Source organism: Mus musculus, chromosome 13 (assembly GCF_000001635.26).
Source record: "Mus musculus strain C57BL/6J chromosome 13, GRCm38.p6 C57BL/6J".
NCBI classification, from domain to species: Eukaryota; Metazoa; Chordata; class Mammalia; order Rodentia; family Muridae; genus Mus; species Mus musculus.
This window is the reverse complement of record NC_000079.6, coordinates 108,730,481-108,749,500: the sequence shown is the minus strand read 5'-3', so window position 1 is coordinate 108,749,500 and position 19,020 is coordinate 108,730,481. Positions and strand designations below refer to the sequence as shown.

General features: G+C 39.4%; 1 protein-coding gene and 1 pseudogene across 1 annotated transcript in view; one reads left to right on the top strand and one right to left on the bottom strand.

Moving 5' to 3' along the window:
* Pde4d (phosphodiesterase 4D, cAMP specific) overlaps positions 1-19,020 on the bottom strand; it is a 1,301,793-nt gene that overhangs the window by 1,206,469 nt on the left and 76,304 nt on the right. The gene's annotated exons all lie outside the window — the stretch shown is intronic.
* Gm6247 (predicted gene 6247) lies at positions 4,981-5,807 on the top strand (annotated as a pseudogene).

Below are 19,020 nucleotides of genomic sequence, written 5' to 3'. Positions count from 1 at the left end.
TTTGGTAAGATAGACATTCTTATAATAACGAACCCTACCAATCTATGAGCAAATGGTGGGTTGCTTTCCATCTTGTGATTCAATCCCACTCTCTCATGTATTAAAGTCAGAGTGCTTAAACTTTTTAAACAAATGATAGCATGCTTATGGGGAAGTGCAGCACCTATTCACTGTTGGTATAAGTGCAAACTGGTATAGCCACCAAGAAAATCAGTAGATATTCCTCAAAAAGCTAGAAATAGATCTACCATAAGATACAGCTTTATCACTCCTGGGAATATGTTCGAAGGACCCTATACACCTACTGCAGATATTTGTCCATCCATGTTCATTACTACACTATTCACAATAGCTAGGAAATAGAAACAGCTTACTTTTCCCTCAGTGGATGGATACATAACACAAATATGCTACATATTCACAATTAATTATTATGCAATTATAAAGACAAATGTGAAATCTTGAAATTTGCAGAGAAATGAATACAGCTGAAAATAATTATCCTACTGAGGTTACTGAGACCCAGAAAGACAAAAAGAGGATATTATCTCTCTTATGAGAGTGTTAGCTTTTAATCCCTAGACACATGTGTTTAGTTAGAGTACCCACGGAAGTCAGGAGAAGACTAAGAGGCCACTGGGGGGGGGCGTCAAGGCAGGGGATAGAACACAGGTAGTATTTATGAGAAAAACTGGACCAGAGAGGCTTAATGATGTTTGGAATGGGAGAGGAGGGTAGAGGATAAAGCATGAGGAGGGATAACTAACAGCAAGATCTTTTAGAAAAACTACATGAAAACTTGCAGAAACTTCATACCTTCATAAAATGTATATATAGAGGGAAACATAAAAGGAGTTTAAATGGAGTTACTCTATGCCTGGAGACAATGGCTCTCCCAGACAACATAGACTATCCTAAAGCCTGATATGCGTCACATCATTTAACGTTGCTGAATTGTAGAGTTTCAAGATTCCTCAGACATTACAAGATACCCTTGGTTACCCAACAGAACTTAAAAACTGAGACCGTATTGCTGAAGATACCACATGCTCGAATCACAGGACACGGAGAACTCAAGCTGGGATTGAACTAGAAGCTTCATCTTTCCTGGATATATCTTTATGCTGGGAAGTTCTATACATCTTTCCGGGATGTATGGAAAAGGTGTTAATAGTCTTACATAGCAGTGTACCTTCCAAACTATACTAATTGTAAGTAATACTGGTGTCATAGTGGCTTCAAAGTTGTGGGAGGAAGCAACCACTTACTGATTGTACTTCAGGTCTGTCCTACAAGATGAGACTCATATCTGGTACCATTTCCTTAGCCCAAAATACATAACCAGGGTTGACTAAGCCATAGGTCCTAGTGTAGAACCTAATATTGATATTCTCTTAAATAGGCACAGTATTCAATTGCTCCATAAATTCTTATCTTTATATCCAATGATTAGTGCATTTCTCAGCCTTTCAAAAGCAAAGTTTCTTTTTGCAGTACATTCCCATTAATATAGACTAATTAACATAGATAGTTAATCCCACAAATGATCAACATGCAGGGAACAAGACATTTAGTGGCATCCAATTCTAAGTAAGACATCTATATTACACTCCCTAACCTACATGGGTTATTGCACACATGAGCCCATAGTGTCTGGGACTTCATGCATAAGAACTGCACAAGAGCAAGCCAGCATGATTATGGGAGGGCTCATAAGGCTCCACTACCAGCTGAGTAGTTATTAGCAATCAATGGCTTCTAGGAGAAGAGTAAGTTTTCTTCAAAGGTAGAGCCCTAGAGAGGTTGCCCATGGCCAAGTGGATCGTCATATACCCAGGGATATATTTAGAATACTAAGTGGATTCGGGGGTTGAAGAAATAAACACATGAAGCAAGAAGGAGAAGTTATGAAGGAGTAAGAAGGAATTGAAGAAGAAATTAGGGGGTGAGTTTGATTGAACCACATTATGAGAGTCATTGCCATGAAACTCTTAAATAACTAAAAAAACATGTTAGTTAAAGAAGTCAAGATTTCTTTCCATGTTAGATCCAGAAAATAACAGATACATTTATCACAGTTGAGACTCTGGGCAACTAAAGAAAAAACTAGGATTAGCAACCATCACTTAAAAGATAATAATGGCCAGCAAGGTGGATCAGTGGCTGGAGACCTGGAAACCTGACTTAGATCATTAAATCCTCCAATGTGGCAGAAAAGAACCACTCCTAAGAGGTATACTCTTGCAGTTCTCTGCATTCATACTGTAGCTCACTCACAGCTGTGTGCATGTGTGTGTGCATGTGTGTGTGCATGTGCATGAACACACACACATACACACACAAATTAAAAGTAAACATTTTTTCAAAAAGTACATTTTTGATTATTATAAAATCTCAAGTATGGAATATTAAGGAGAGTTTATTCAAGTATTATGGGCATTGGCAGACACATAAGATAATCTAGTTATCCTCAACCTTGGCTGCATTCCAAACTAGGAAGTTTTTTTTTATAAATTCAAATGTACATTTGTCATACGGGCCCTTGTTATTCAAATTGTGGTCCACTCCCCACTACATTAGCATCCCGAGGAGTTTATTAATCATCTCGATCTCTACACCAAACCAGCAATCATGACCTGCACTTTTATAAGATTCCCCAGGAGAGTCATAAGTACATTAAAATTTGTGACACATTGCCTCAGAATCATTGGAAAGATTTGTTCAAACATACGTGGTCAGACCAGGGTGGGACTTATGTATTTGCATTTCTAACACGTTCCCAAGTACTGCTGCTGCACATTTGAGACTGTAATTTGAGACTCTTTGCCATAAGCCAATTAAATTGGAATTTCACTGGATGGCACCCAGGTACCAACATATTGTAAAGTTCTCTAAATGATTCTAACTTGCAACCACCACAGTTAAGAACCACTAGCGGAGGTATCTTTATGGCCTGATTACATAAATGAAAACACAAGCATGAAGAACAATTTACCTAGTCTCTGAACACCAGCTTAAATTCATGACTACACTATTCTTTAGCATAAGATGAACAGTGATTAATCAAAGGCAAAACAAATGTATTGCTTCATCCTTTGTGATTTATTTCCAGAGAGATTTGTGTGGTCAAAAAGGGAGCAGTATCCATAATAATTATCTTCATCATTACAGTAGCCATCAACCTCCATTTATAGCTTGCATCTCCTGGTAGTTTAATCAGTTATTGTAAAGAATACTTTATGTGTTGACTTTAATCAGAAACTTCGAATAAGCCAGGAAGGTTGTCTCTTGCATCGAATCCCAGCACTCAGAGGCAAAGGAAAGGGGATTTCCACAAGTACAAAACTAGCTACATCATGAGTTTCAGAAGACCTTGGACTAAAGAGACCTTGCCTCAGAACCCAAAACCAATTTAACAAACAAAAATATGGCTTCCACAGAAACAAAGCCCTGTTAAGTCAACAAAAAACTAATCTCTTTGTCTGGTTCTAAGGGTTTTTTTTTTTTTTTTTTTTTTTTTTTTTACTTTTCTTCCTGGGTTCTTTAGAAGAGAGTTTAGGTCATGAATTTAGACATTTTCCCCTAATCCTTTGGGGCCTTAAATGTTCCCCACAGTGCTGCTTTGGTTATGTCCTGGTAATTTATGTTTCAGTTTTACTTTAACTTGGTTTGTCCTCCGTTCCCAGTTTCCTTCTTGGAGACTTTCTCTTTGATCCCTAGATTATTTGGGGGTTGGGAGGTGTTAGGTCCAAGTGTTTGTAGGTTTCTCTTTTATGTTTCTCTTCTTGGTTTATAGTTGAGTCTAGAACTGTTATAAGTGTGTGTGGGGGGGGATTAGTCCATTTTACTTCAATTACTTTTAGGTTGGTCTAGTGTTTCTTGGTGGCACAGACATGGCCTATTTCATTGTAAATTTTGTTGTCGCTTGGAAATATTGTGACTTTGCTACTGTTAAGTGCGTACTCTTTTTATATTGATGCAATCCAGGTGGGTGACAGTATTGCTGAGTTCTGCGTTCTTGATGATTTACTATAGATGACGAGGGAAGTATGTTGAGGTCTTAACTGCAGTTGTGGATCTGCTTATTTGTCCTCTCAGCTCTATCTGCTATGTTTGAACTGCCAGACCTTCGGGCTGTGAGTCCTTTAGAGTTGCTTCTGCAACCTGCTGGAGGCTTGTTGCTATTGGATAATGTCTTTCCTTATGTCCTGGCCATTGCATTTTCTCTGATGTTTGCTTCACCTGATAATATTATAAGCACTCTCATTGTCATTTTCTTCAAGTTTATTTTGCATATATTTCAGAATTTGTTCATGGCAACTTGCCTATATTACTATATTTGGTATGAGCAACTCAGAAACAATGCATGTTTGGGTTGAATACTTTTTTACCCCATAACACAATTTCTGATATTTTATTTTAACAATTTTATTTTGTTTTGCTGTGCTTTGTTACAGATCATTTTTATTCATCTTATTATACAGACTAAGGGTACTTGAAATGGTATTTTAATATGCATGTGCATAGTAAAATGATAAGCACCTAACACTTCTAGTGGGAAATGAAACATGTTTTCTGAGATTCAGTACAGTATGCTGATGCCTACTTTCATTATTTCTACTCAGTCTTGAATTAGAAACACTAGCAAGAGCAACTTTACAAGAAAAACTATAAAAGAGCATTCAAATCGTGTGAAAGGTAAAATTATCTCTATTTACAGATGACATGATACTCTACAGAACAGCTTAATAGTTCCATAGATAACTGTTAGAAACAATAGAATCCAAGAATAAATTTATTAAAGCCATGAACATAATCATCTATCTAGATATAGTTGGCTTCATTTCTCCATGATAATACTGATATGTCTAAAAAGGAAATAAAAACTACCCATTTAATAATAGTATGAAAATAGAATAAAACGTTAAAGAATAAATGTAGCTAACAAGTGAAAAGATACATACACTAAAGCCTGTAAAATGCCCAGACTAGTGAACAATACAGTCAGGATGGCTAAAGGTGACCCCAAGAAAACAAAGGGCAAGATGTCTGCTTATGCCTTCTTCATACAGACATACAGGGAAGAACATAAGAAGAAAAACCCAGAGGTTCCAGTCAATTTTATGGAGTTTTCCAAGAATTGCTCTGAGAGGTCGACAAAATGTCTACCAAAGAGAAATAAAAGTTTGATGAAATGCCAAAGGTAGATAAGGTTCTCTATGATAGAGAGATGGAAGATTGTGGACCGGCTAAAGGAGGCAAGAAGAAGAAGGACCCAAATGCTCCCAAAAGACCTCCATCTGGATTTTTCTTATTCTGCTCCAGATTCCGGCCCAAGATCAAAACCACAAACCCTGGAATCTCCATTAGAGATGTGGCAAAAAAGCTGGGTGAGATGTGGAATAACTTCAGTGACAGTGAAAGCAGCCTTACATTACCAAGGCAGCAAAGCTGAAGGAGAAGTATGAGAAGGATGTTTCTGACTGTAAGTGTAAAGGGAAGTTTGATGGTGCAAAGGGTCCTGCTATAGTTGCCCGGGAAAAGGTGGATGAAGAGGAGGAGGAGGAGGAGGAAGAAGAAGAGGAGGAAGAGGAGGAGGAGGAGAAATAAAACTCTGTCTCCTTGTGAATACCTTAGAGTAGGAGAGCGCCATGAGTGACACATATCTTATTTGAGTCATGTCTATTGCCCTTGTTAGGCTTAATTACAAAATTTGATCACTATTACATCATAGTTTATCAAAGTGACAGTGCTTTACATGAAGTGGCCATGGGTGTCCAGGGCACCCTGAAATTGTATCAAAGTTGTACAAAGCTCTAGATATTTTTAAAATGAAAATGTACTCTTGAGTCCTCCTCACTCAGGGCACTTTGCTGTTGGTGTGACAAGGCATTTGAAGATGTTTCTGGCATTTTGTTCTCAACTCATAAGGTAGTGTTAACTATATGGTTATTGGCTAGCAATCCTGAGTTGTCAGCTGTACATATCTATAGTTTGTAAAGAGAACAAAACAACCCAGAGAGATTCTTGATGCTCCTTGCTTGGCGTGGAGGCTGTGAGGGGAAGATGCCTTTTGGAGGGGGCCGTAGCTCAGGGCGTGCACTGTGAGGCTGGACCTGTTGATACTGCGGTGAGCATCCATTTAGCTTCAGGTTGTCCTGTGTTTGTATACAGTGGCATAGCATTTTGCTGACATTCTTAGTTGTGGAAAGGGGAGAGGTGTCAGCTGGCATGAGAAGTGTTTGGAGCTTTTTTCTTTAGTTAAGTGCAGTAGATTTTAAACTTTGTAAAGAAACTGTAGGACTCATCATTGTCAGCAAAGCGAAGAGCTGCTACTCAATGAAAGTGCAAGAACCCCCTGGACCTAAACACAATTTACAATACTCTGTTATTTTTTGTGTGTTTAGAATGCTGAAATGTTTTCAAAGTTAAATAAACAGTATTATATTTTTAAAAGCCTATAAAATATTGATGAAATAAGATAGATAGATGATAGATAGATAGATAGATAGATAGATAGATAAAAGTATGTTCTCTGCTCATGTGTTAGAAGATTAATACTAAAATACCTATAGTGCTCAAAATGATGTACTTATTTAGCACAATTTTATCATAATTACAACAGCATTTTCCTCCAATAATAGGAAACAACATTTTTAAAAGAATTATCTGGAACCGTGAAAGATGCCGTATCACCAAAATTATCCTTAAGGAAGGAAATCAAAGGTAAGAGGCATCATATTTTCTGAAAATATTTGCAAACCTTGTGTCTAATCAAGATTCAACATATAAAATATTTAAGTATCTCATACCACTCAATAATAGGAAAAAAGAATGAAATTAGACAGATGTTCTTAAGTAGAGGGCCTAAAATCCCAGAATTTAGGAATAAAACTTGTAAGTTCAAAACTTCAAAACCAACTTGTATGGGAAAGAAATATTGGCATAAATCAGACAGACAGGCTGAGAGAATAAGCTTAAGAGTCCAGAAATAAACCCAAGAGTATATGAGTAAGTAATTTTTATTACAGTTACAGCGTGTTAGTCTCTTTTTTTTTTTCTTTTCCATTTTTATTAGGTATTTAGCTCATTTACATTTCCAATGCTATACCAAAAGTCCCCCATAGCCACCCACCCCCCACTCCCCTACCCACCCACTCCCCCTTTTTGGCCCTGGCGTTCCCCTGTACGGGGGCATATAAAGTTTGCGTGTCCAATGGGCCTCTCTTTCCAGTGATGGCTGAAAGCGTGTTAGTCTCTTATCATCAAGGTGGGAAGCATGGCGTCATTCAAGCAGACATGGCGTCAGAGCTGCCGAGACTTCTACATCTTGATCAGAAGGCAACAGAGACTGTGTCCCACACTGGGTGGAGCTTAAGCAACTATGAACTCAAAGCCTGCCTCCACAGTGATACCCTCGTCCAGCAAGGTCACACTTCCTAATAGTGCTACTCACTATGGCCAAGCCTCCATATACATGGGTCTGTGAGCACCATTCTTATCAAACCATCACAGGTATGGATACCAAGAAAATTCAACAGGAAAAGGCATCTCCTTCAATAAACAGGGATAGAAAAGTTGAGCATACACATGTACAAGACCTGGATGCTTTCCATACATCATAGAATAGCCAGCTGAAAATGGAATGAATACAGAAATCCTGAGACCACAAAACTATATAAAGCAAATGCAAGAGATATATGTTCCTTTGGCACTGGAATTAGCACTGATTTTTTTTTAAATCACCAAAATTTCAAGCAACAAAAATGAAAAAAATGTAAGTGAAACCATATTAAAGTTAAAAGTTTTTTCACAGCTAATGAAACAATACAATAAAAAGAAAACCTATAGTTTAAGGAAAAAAATGTTTGCAACCCATGTGTTTGATAGAGGGCTAAAATGTCAAATAAGAAACTCACATAATTCAATAGAAAAAATTATTAGACAGCGGTGTCTGGTATAAGTACAAAGCCTGAAATTCCAACATCCAGCCATGAGAGACAGTCACATCCAAAGGCTCAAAGTGACCATGGTCTACACAGCAGGATTTGAGTTTTTCTTCATTGAGAGATTTTATTGTTCTGTTTTGTGTTTTGAGGTCTTAGATAAATGTATCTATGATGAATCATAAAAGTGGCTAAAAATTTAAAATACCTTCAACATCATTAATCATCAAGGAAATAAAAATCAAAATGGCAGTGAGACATAAAAATCATACCTGTGAGTATAACTGTGTTCAAGAGAGAGAAGCAAGTATTGATGAAGGAAGAAATTGAGCTCTCTTATGCTATTAACAGGAATGAATGTACAGTGATACACTCACTAATGAAAACTACATGAAAGTTCCTCAAATGGCCAAATAGAAATACCATGTGTCCAGCAATTTGTCTTCTGTATATACACACAAAGGAAATAAATCAGAATCTTGTAGGGACATTTATATTCCTATGTCCATTGTACTATTGTTTACAATAGTGGATATAAAGCAAGAATTGATAAATAAATTATACTGGGGGCTAGGATTTACCAAATGGTAGAGTTACTCCCAGCATATAGCTAACAATAAATAAATAAGTGAATAAGTAAATAAATAAATAGACAGATAGATAAATAAATAAGCAGGCAAGCAAACAGTGTAAAAGGTGGAGGAGAAGGTGAGTGGGAATACAAAAAGCTGAATTAGTTATGCCCATGAAAAAATAATATTCAGCCTGGAAGCACAACTGCCATTTCTCACAACACAGATGGACTTACAAGATATTATGCTAAGAAAATGAAGCTCGACATGGAATGATAAATAAGCTATGGCTTCATTTTTGAACAGAATCTTAAGAAGAAAACCAAGTCAAATAGAAAAGGGGAATGGTGGCCAAGGGCAAGAAGTCATGGGGAGTGGTAAGATATAGTCCATTCAGAATACATTTCCACTGATGTAGAATGTTTGAAGAGAACACAATGACTTCTCACCAGCATCGGTTCAGTGGTGACAACAGGAATCTCTGGTGGGTTTGGTAGTCCAGTCTTTCTACTTTTGTTTTTATTATTATTATCTTCAATCTATTTTTTAGTCCAGTTGTTATCCCCATCATGTTCTGCCCTCCAACAGTTCCTGATCCCATTCCTCCTTCCGATCTCTGAGAGGATGTCCCACACTCCCACACCCCCCACACTCCACCAGGTCTCCCTACTCCCTGGGGTCTCAAGTCTCTCAAGGGTTAGGTGCATCTCACTGAGGCCAAACCAGGCAGTCCTCTGCTGTGTATGTGTCAGTGGCCTTGGACCAGCTAGTGTATGCTTCCTGGATAGTGGCTCAGTGTCTGAGAGATCTCATGGATGTGGGTTAGTTGAGACTGCTGGTCTTCCTATAGGTCACCCTCCTCTTTAGCTTCTTCCAACCTTTCCCCACTTCAATTACAGGGGTCTCAAGCTTCTGTCCATTGGTTGGGTGTAAGTATCTGCTTTTGTCTCAGTCAGCTGCTTGTTGGGCCTTTTGGAGGGCAACCCTGCTAGCACCCCTGTCTGTAAGTACAACATAGCATCAGTAATAGTGTAGGCCATTTGGGCCAGTCACTGGACCTCCTTTCCCTCAATATCTTTCCATTTTTGCCCCTACATTTCTTTTTAGACAGGGGCAATTCTGAGTCAGAGTTTTTGACTGTGGGATGGCAACCCCATCCCTCCACTTGATGTCCTGTGTTTCTACTGGAGGTGGATTCTACAACTTCCCTCTCCACTATTGGGCATTTCACCTAAGGTCCCTCCCTTTGAGTCTTGAGATTCTCTCACCTCCTGGGTCTCTGGCACACAACCCTGAGATACCACCTTACACCAATCTGAATGGCTAAGATCAAAAACTCAAGTAACAGAACATGTTGGCAAGAATGCAGAGAAAAAGGAACAGTCCTCCATTGCTTGTGGAATTGCAGACTGGTACAACTACTCTAGAAATCAATCTAGAGGTTCCTCAGAAAATTGAAAACAGATCTACCTGAAGATACAGCTATACCACTCCTGGACATATACTCAAAAGATGCCCCACCATGCCACAAGGGCAGATGTTCCACTATGTTCATAGTGGCCTTATTTGTGATAGCCAGAAGCTAGAAACAACCTAGATGTCACACAATGGAAGAATGGATACAGAAAATGTGGTTCATTTATACAATGGAATACTATTCAGCTATTAAGAATGAGGACATCATGAGTTTTTCAGGCAAATGGATGGAAGTAAAAAATATCATCCTGAGTGACATAGCTCAGACCCAAAAGGACATGCATGGTATGTACTCACTAATAAGTGGATATTAGCCAAAATAGCACAGACTACCCAGGATACAATTCACAGAACTCAAACAGGTTAACAAGCCTGTAGGGCCCAAATGAGGATACTTTAATCTCACTAGGGAGGAAGAAGAAACCAGAGGGCAGAGGAAAGGGGGAAATGGATGGGAGAGGGGAGGGGGATGGGCAGGGGAAAAGGCGAACATGGTCAAGTATTGGGGGCGGGGGGGGGGGGACCAGGAGTGAAGCTCCAAGGGCCAACAGAATGAATGGAAATACACACCCTCGGGAGGTGGGGGGACCCTCTAGAATGTACCAGTCTTCCTACTTAGTCCCCATTGACACTACCGGGGTGGAGGCACAGAAAACTTTGTTAGTAATAAAAGTCAGAGTGGCTGAGGACAATGTAGTCACATAGCTGAAGGCATTACACTCTGTGAGACAGGACTTTTGAACTACCCCAGACTCTTGTTTAAGCTTAAAGGTGGCATTGCTGGCCTAATTTAAGAAAACATGGGAATAAAGATGCAGGTTAGAGGAGGAACTACATTTCCCAGCCATGCTTCTCAGTTCCAGACAGCCACTTGTCTGTGACACACTAATCATCTTCACACAGACCACAATGTCTCAAAATTACCTTGCCTCTTTCATCTTAATGATCATATAAATCATATTCTTGTCTGAAAGGGACCCGTGATTAACCAGAAGCTACCAGATAAGGGCCTATTGTAGCACCAAGGTCTCAAACTTCTAACCTGTGAGCTTGACAAGATCAGTATCTGAATTTTTTTTTTTTTTATCTATTCGTAGCCAAAGAGGCTAGAGAGATCTATATGAAACTATCCAAAGTCAGTCAACTGCGGAGTGACAAAGCAAAAATACGAAGTTAAATCTCTGAGAATTCATAGTCTACTTTTTTCAACACCACCTCTGAGGCATAAAGATGAATAATGTATGGCCCCGACCTTGAGGAACTTACAGTTGATGATAGAGTGAACAGAAAGATAATCACTATGGGTTGCAAGGTCTAGAGTTATCAGGGAAGTTGAAAACAAAAGCATTATTCAACTTGGTTTTCAGAAACAAATGAGAGTGGGTTGAACAAATGGTTCAGAGGGTAAGAGCACTTTCAGGGATATACCAAGACACTTGACTGACCAGCCTGCACACATGTAAACTCCTGATGATAAAGATGCACTTAGAGCACTGTTAGAAGTATTTATATGTGTTAAGACCATTGACAAGTCCAACTTGGGATCTATCCCATGGGTGGTCACCAAACCCTGATGCTATTACTGATGCTATTTTATGCTTGCAGACGAAGGCCTAATACGGCTGTCCTCAGCTCTACCAACAGCTATTTGAGGCAGATGCAGATAATCACAGCCGAGCATTGGACTGAAGTTGGGAACCCCTATGGAAAAGTTAGGGGAAGGTCTGAAGGAACTGAAGGAGATGATCCCATAGGAAAATCAACAGAGTTAACTAACCTGAGTCCTGGGAGCTCCCACAGACTAAGCCACCAACCAAAGAGCATATACAGGCTGGTCTGAGGCCCCCAGTACACATGTAGCAGAGGGCTGCCTTGTCGATCCTCAGTGGGAGAGGATGTGCCTAATCCTGCAGAGACTTAATACCCCAGGTAGGAGGGAATACCAGGGGTAGGGAACCCTCTCAGAGGAAGGTGGGGGGGAGAGCTCTGGGGACCAGTAGGAGGAGCAACATTTGTGAGGTTAACAAGTAATAATAATAAAAGAATTCAGATGCACAAAGTCTCAGAACTGCCACTCAACCATATTATCTATTCTCTTTCATTTTCTCTTTCTCTTGGAAGCTTTTTTTGTTAAACACTCTCTGTTCACTTCAACCTTTTTTCTGATTCCTTTCTTCTCTGTTTCCTTTCCTTTCCTCTAGTAGTTCTTCACATATAGCCTCAACCATCCACCTTCCTTCAGTTTTAACTGCACATTTTCAAAGATCTGGATTTCTATTTCTCATGTGTATGAATAAAAATATAGCTTCCTGACTCTCAGGATTATGGACACAGTATCATGAATACTGATAAGTCTTGTGTATGTATATGTGCTTGTATGTATTTGTTTGTATGTGTGTATTTATGTGCCTGTGTGTGCATGTGTACTTGTGTTTGTGTATGTGCTGTGTGTATGTATATGTGTGTGTACATGTGTATATTCGTGTGTTATGTGTATGTGTATATGTATCTGCATGTATGTTTTTGTGTGTGTCTGTATGTAGGTGTATGTGTTTATGTATGTGTGTACATATATGTGTGTATGTGATATGTGAGCAGTGTGTGTATGTATGTGTATGGATGTGTTCATGTAGATATGGGTACACATTTGTGTGTGTGTGTGTAGGTACACATGTGTGGGTGATATGTGCACACACATGTGGAGGTTAGAAGATGAAACACTTCCTCTTTAGGTGCCATCCACCTTCTTTTGTGAGACATACTCTCTTGGCATGGTACTCACTAATTAGGCTAGACTATCTGTTAAACAAGCCTCAGATCTGACTATCTCTGTCTCCCCATTCCTGGGATTGCAAACAAGAACCACAACACTCCCCTTTTATTATGTGGGCTTTGTGAGAGTATCATGCCCTCATGGTTAAACAGTAAGCACCTTACCTATTAAACCACATCCCTAACCATGAATGTAGAGAATTTTTATCCAGAATTATTCCAATTGACAACATATGAAAGGAAAAACAATTATTTTCAAGGAGAATGAATCCAATTAAGAGAAATTTTAATAAGACAAAAACTCAAAAGAGAGAAGCTAAACAAGAGAGAATAACAGAAAAAAGGGGAACAAAAGAAAAGAGATCACACTGTATGAACACTGTCATTGTTTGAAACAATGCACTAATCCAAGCATGTAAGAGGTTATTACCATATCCGGGAGTGTGGACTCCAACCTGAGAGATTATGTGAGATAGTCATGAACTCAAGAAAACAGAGAAAGGGAGAACAAAAACAGGACAGTTGCTGAGATGAACCCTGTTTAAACAACAGTCACTTCATTTGGTCATGTCAAAAGGATTGCATGATTAAAGTCCCCAGGAGCTGCTGCAGTCGGTCAGTAGAGACTGAGGGCATCAGCAGGTTACAGGCAGGTTCCTAAGGTTTCTATGTCAATTCATCAAAGGTAATTTATTCCAAGGTTTCCCTGAGAGGGTAAGTGCCCTTTGTCTTTTAAGAAGTATCTCTTTAAAATAAGAAATAGGAGGATGGACACAAAGCTCATTATTAAAAAACCAACAATAGCCGCAACAACAAAACACCCTCATCCTTTTGCTTCAGTCATTGAAGAATGCCCAGTACATCCTTGGTATACTGACGCAGTAATGAGAAAAGTACACAAAAACCCCTCTTTTGAAGAGACTTCGTTAGAGTTAGAAAGAACACATAATCAATAAACTACATGTCTGTTTACAAGGTGGTAGGTGACATAAAGAATAAACATTGCAATGGGATCAGGGAGAGTTAGACTGGGCCAGTCCTGCAAGGAACAGGGACCGGACCGCAAGTGACAGCTCATCTCCATGAGATAGGGTTTGGTACACTCTTAAAATCAGCAATGAGTCAGGTGTGGCTAGAACAGATAGAATAAGACACTAAGAGGCCATGAGGTCAGGAAAGGAAGAGAGGGCCAGACTATGCGGCCCTCCCTATATCAACTAAAGTGTGTACCTCCTAACTTCATACTGAGGTCCTGAATTGAGGAGGTTAAAATGTTGCCACCATAGTCATCTGTCCTCCAACATGACTGCTGTCATAGAAAGAAAAGACTAGGACATAGAAAAAGACAGAATGAAGACCACGGATCCAAACAGTAAGAGGAGCCACTAGAAGCCAAGAAGAGATGTGGCAGGAGAACCCAAGCTTGACAAAATCTCCTCAGACTTCCAGCCTCTAGAATTCCAAGGAAACTAATGTCAGTTGATAACTCACTCATCTTCAGTGTTATTCCAGCATTTGGCAAGCTAACCCCCTGACTCCAGATCCTATGAAGCACATATGCAAGCTTAGAGTTCATTCAGAAGTCTGTGAGCACAGGGGAGACATGTCAGTCTGACATTTCAGTCTCCTGTTAGAATGCTGAAAAACCCACAAGAGACCACACCTCCCACCTTTTTACAAGAACAAGCCAAGTGAGTTCCAAAGTCACTTCTTCAATTTAGCTACAGAGAACTGAGGGGTAAAAAAAGAAACCTATGCTCCAGAGTGCTCTCCACACCACAGAACCTTGGGATCACCTCGGGATCACAGGTGAGTGGAATGCAACATCAACTCCAAAGAACCTCAGAGGGTCTTGTGCCAGCAGGAACAGGGACAAAGGAACCCCACCGGACCAGAGGCTGGGATCCATTCAGGTCGGATCCAGCACCACCATCTTCTGCGTGAACCCGACCAAGGGCATATAGGGCACCAGAGGACTCTCCATGCCACAGGATCCCTAGCACACCCAGGACTTCCTGATCACCTGAGAGCACATGGGTGATAGAAGCAACATTGCTTCTTAGTCAGGGTCACCTTGGGCGTTCATCCTCAGCCAGGGAGGCGGAGCTGAGACCCAGACCCCTGGGCACATTCCTTGCCAGAGGAGAGTTGGCCTACAGGAAGGGTTCTGACCCCAGAACTCAGGAGGTAGATCAGAGCTCCAGACTGCTGGAAACCTGCCCTACAAGAGGAAAACTTGCCTGCAGAGAGTGTTCTGACCACTGGAACTCAGGTGAGAGTTGGACTCTCAGGAGTGCTGACAGAGGCTAACAGAATCACAGGAGGATCAAGCTCCAACCAGAGACAGTTTGATCATTAACACCAGAGATTTCCAGATGGCAAAAGGCAAACGTAAGAATCTTACTAACAGAAACCAAGAACACTGGGCATCATCTGAACCCAGTTCTCCCACCACAACGAGTCCTGGATACCCCAACACACCCGAAAAGCAAGACTCAGATTTAAAATTATATCTTATGACGGTGGTAGAAGATTTAAAGAAGGGCATTAATAACTTACTTAAAGAAATACAGGAGAACAGTGCTAAAGAGGTAGAAGCCCTTAAAGAGGAAGCACAAAAATCTCTCAGGGAATTACAGGAGAATACTGCTAAACAGGTAGAAGTCCTTAAAGAACTACAGGCAAACACTGCTATACAGGTAGAAGAAACACAAAAATCACTTAAAGAATTACAGGAAAACACAACCAAACAGGCGATGGAATTGAACAAAACATCCAAGATCTAAAAATGGAAGTAGAAATAATGAAGAAAACCCAAAGGGAGACAACTCTGGAGATAGAAACCCTAGGAAAGAAATCAGGAACCATAGATGTGAGCATCAGCAACAGAATACAAGAGATGGAAGAGAGAATCTCAGGTGCAGAAGATTCCATAGGGAACATGAACACAACAATCAAAGAAAATGCAAAATGCAAAAAGAGCCTAATTCAAAACATCCAGGAAATTCAGGACACAATGAGAAGACCAAACCTACGGATAATAGGAATAGATGAAAATGAAGATTTTCAACTTAAAGAGCCAGCAAATATCTTCAACAAAATTATAGAAGAAAACTTCCCATACTTAAAGAAAGAGATGCCCATGAACATATAAGAAGCCTACAGAACTCCAAATAGACTGGATCACAAAAGAAATTGGCCCAACACATAATAATCAGAACAACAAATGCACTAAATAAAGAGAGAATATTAAAAGCAATAAGGGGAAAGGGTCAAGTAACATATAAAAGCTGGCCTATTAGAATTACTCCAGACTTCTCACCAGAGACTATGAAAGCCAGAAGATCCTGGACAGATGTTATACAGACACTAAGAGAATACAAATGCCAGCTCAGGCTACTATACCCAGCAAAACTCTCAATTACCATAGATGGAGAAACCAAAGTATTCCATGACAAAACCAAATTCACACAATATCTTTCCACAAAGCCAGCCCTTCAAAGGATAATAAAGGGAAAACACCAACAACAAAGATGGAAACTACACCCTAGAAAAAGCAAGAAAATAATCCTTTAACAAAAATAAAAGAAGACAGCCACAAGAACACATTCCCAACTTTAACAACAAAAATCACAGGAAGCAACAATTACTTTTTTTTTAATTCTCTTAACATCAATGGACTCAATACCCCACTAAAAATACATAAACTAACAGACTAGCTACACAATCAGTACCCAACATTTTGCTACTTACAGAAAACCCAACTCAGGGATAAAGACAGACACTACCTCAGAGTAAAAGGCTGGAAAGCAATTTTCCAAGCAAATGGTCTGAAGAAACAAGCTGGAGTAGCCATTCTAATATCGAATAAAATTGACCTCCAACCCAAAGTTATCAAAAAAAAGACAAGGAGGGGAACTTCACACTCATCAAAGGAAAAATCTTCCAAGAGGAACTCTCAATTCTGAATATCTATGCTCCAAATCCAAGGGCAGCCACATTCATTAAAGAAACTCTAGTAAAGCTCAAAGCACACATTGCACCTCACACAATAATAATGGGAGACTTTAACACCGCACTCTCACCAATGGACAGATCTTGGAAACAGAAACTAAACAGAGACACATGAACACTAACAAAAGTTATGAAACAAATGGATTTAACAGATATCTACAGAACATTTTATCCTAAAACAAAAGAAAATATCTTCTTCTCAGCACCTCATGGTAACTCCTCCAAAACTGACCATGTAGTTGGTCACAAAACAGGCCTCAACAGTCACAAAAATTTTGAAATTATCCCATGCATCCTATCAGATCACCATGGACTAAGGCTGATCTTCAATAACAGCATAAATAATATAAAGCCAACATCCACCTGGATACTGAACAACACTCTACTCAATGATACCTTGGTCAAGGAAGAAATAAAGAAAGAAATTAAACACTTTTTAGAGTTTAATGAAAATGAAGCCACAACATACCCAAACTTATGAGACACAATGAAAGCAGTCCTAAGAGGAAAACTCATAGCCCTGAGTGCCTCCAAAAGAAACTAGAGAGAAAATACACTAACAGTCTGTTAGCACTCCTAGAAGCTCTAGAACAAAAGGAAGCAAATTCACCCAAGAGGAGTAGACTGCAGGAAATAATCAAACTTAGGGCAGAAATCCACCAAGTGGAAACAAAAAGAACTATACAAAGAATCAACCAAACCAGGAGCTGGTTCTTTGAGAAAATCAACAATATAGATACACCCTTAGCCAGACTAACTAGAGGGCACAGGGACAGTATCCTAATTAACAAAATCAGAAATGAAAAAGGAGACATAAAAACAGAATCTGAGGAAATCCAAAACATCATCAGATCCTACTACAAAAGGCTATACTCAACAAAACTGGAAAACCTGGATCAAATGGACAACTTCCTACACAGATACCAGGTAGCAAAGTTAAATCAGGATCAGATTAACGATCTTAACAGTCCCATTTCCCCTAAAGAAATAGAATCAGGCATTAATAATCTCCCAACCAAAAACAAAGCCCAGGACCAGATGGGTTTAGTGCAGAGTTCTAACAGACCTTCAAAGAAGACCTAATTCCAACTCTCCTCAAACTATTCCACAAAATAGAAACAGAAGGTACTCTCTACCCAATTCATTCTATGAAGCCACAATTACTCTGATACCTAAACCACAGAAAGACCCAACAAAGAAAGAGAACTTCAGACCAATTTCCCTTACAAATATCAATGCAAAAATACTCAATGAAATCCTCCTAAATCGAATCCAAGAACACATCAAAATGATCATCCATCATTACCAAGTAGGCTTCATCCCAGGGATGCAGGGATGGTTTAATATACAAGACAAAAATCACATGATCATCTCATTAGATGCTGAGAAAGCATTTGACAAAATCCAACACCCCTTCATGATAAAAGTAATGAAAATATCAGGAATTCAAGGCCCATACCTAAACATAATAACAGCAATCTACAGCAAACCAGTATCCAACATCAAACTAAATGGAGAGAAACTCAAAGCAATCACACTAAAATGGGGCACTAGACAAGGCTGCCCACTTTCTCCCTACCTATTCAATATAGTACTTGAAGTCCTAGCCAGAGCATTTTGACAACAAAAGGAGATCAAGGGGATACAAATTGGAAAGGAAGAAGTCAAAGTATCACTATTTGCAGATGATATGATAGTATATATAAGTGACCCCAAAAATTCCACCAGAGAACTCCTAAACCTGATAAACAGCTTCAGTGCAGTAGCTAGATATAAAATTAACTCAAACAAATCAGTGGCCTTTCTCTACACAAAGGATAAATAGGATGAGAAAGAAATTAGGGAAACAACACCCTTCACAATAGTCACAAATAATATAAAATACTGTAGTGTGACTCTAACTAAGGACGTGAAAGATCTATATGACAAGAACTTCAAGTCTCTGAAGAAAGAAATCGAAAATGACCTCAGAAGATGGAAAGACCTCCCATGCTCATGGGGTGGCAGAATTAATATAGTAAAAATGGCTATCCTGCCAAAAGCAATCTACAGATCAAATGCAATCCCCATCAAAATTCCAACTCAATTCTTCACTGAGTTAGAAAGGGCAATTTGTAAATTCATCTGGAATAACAAAAAAACCTAGGATAGCAAAAACTATTCTCAACAATAAAAGAACCTCTGAGGGAATCACCATGCCTGACCTCAAGCTGTACTACAGAGCAATTGTGATAAAAACT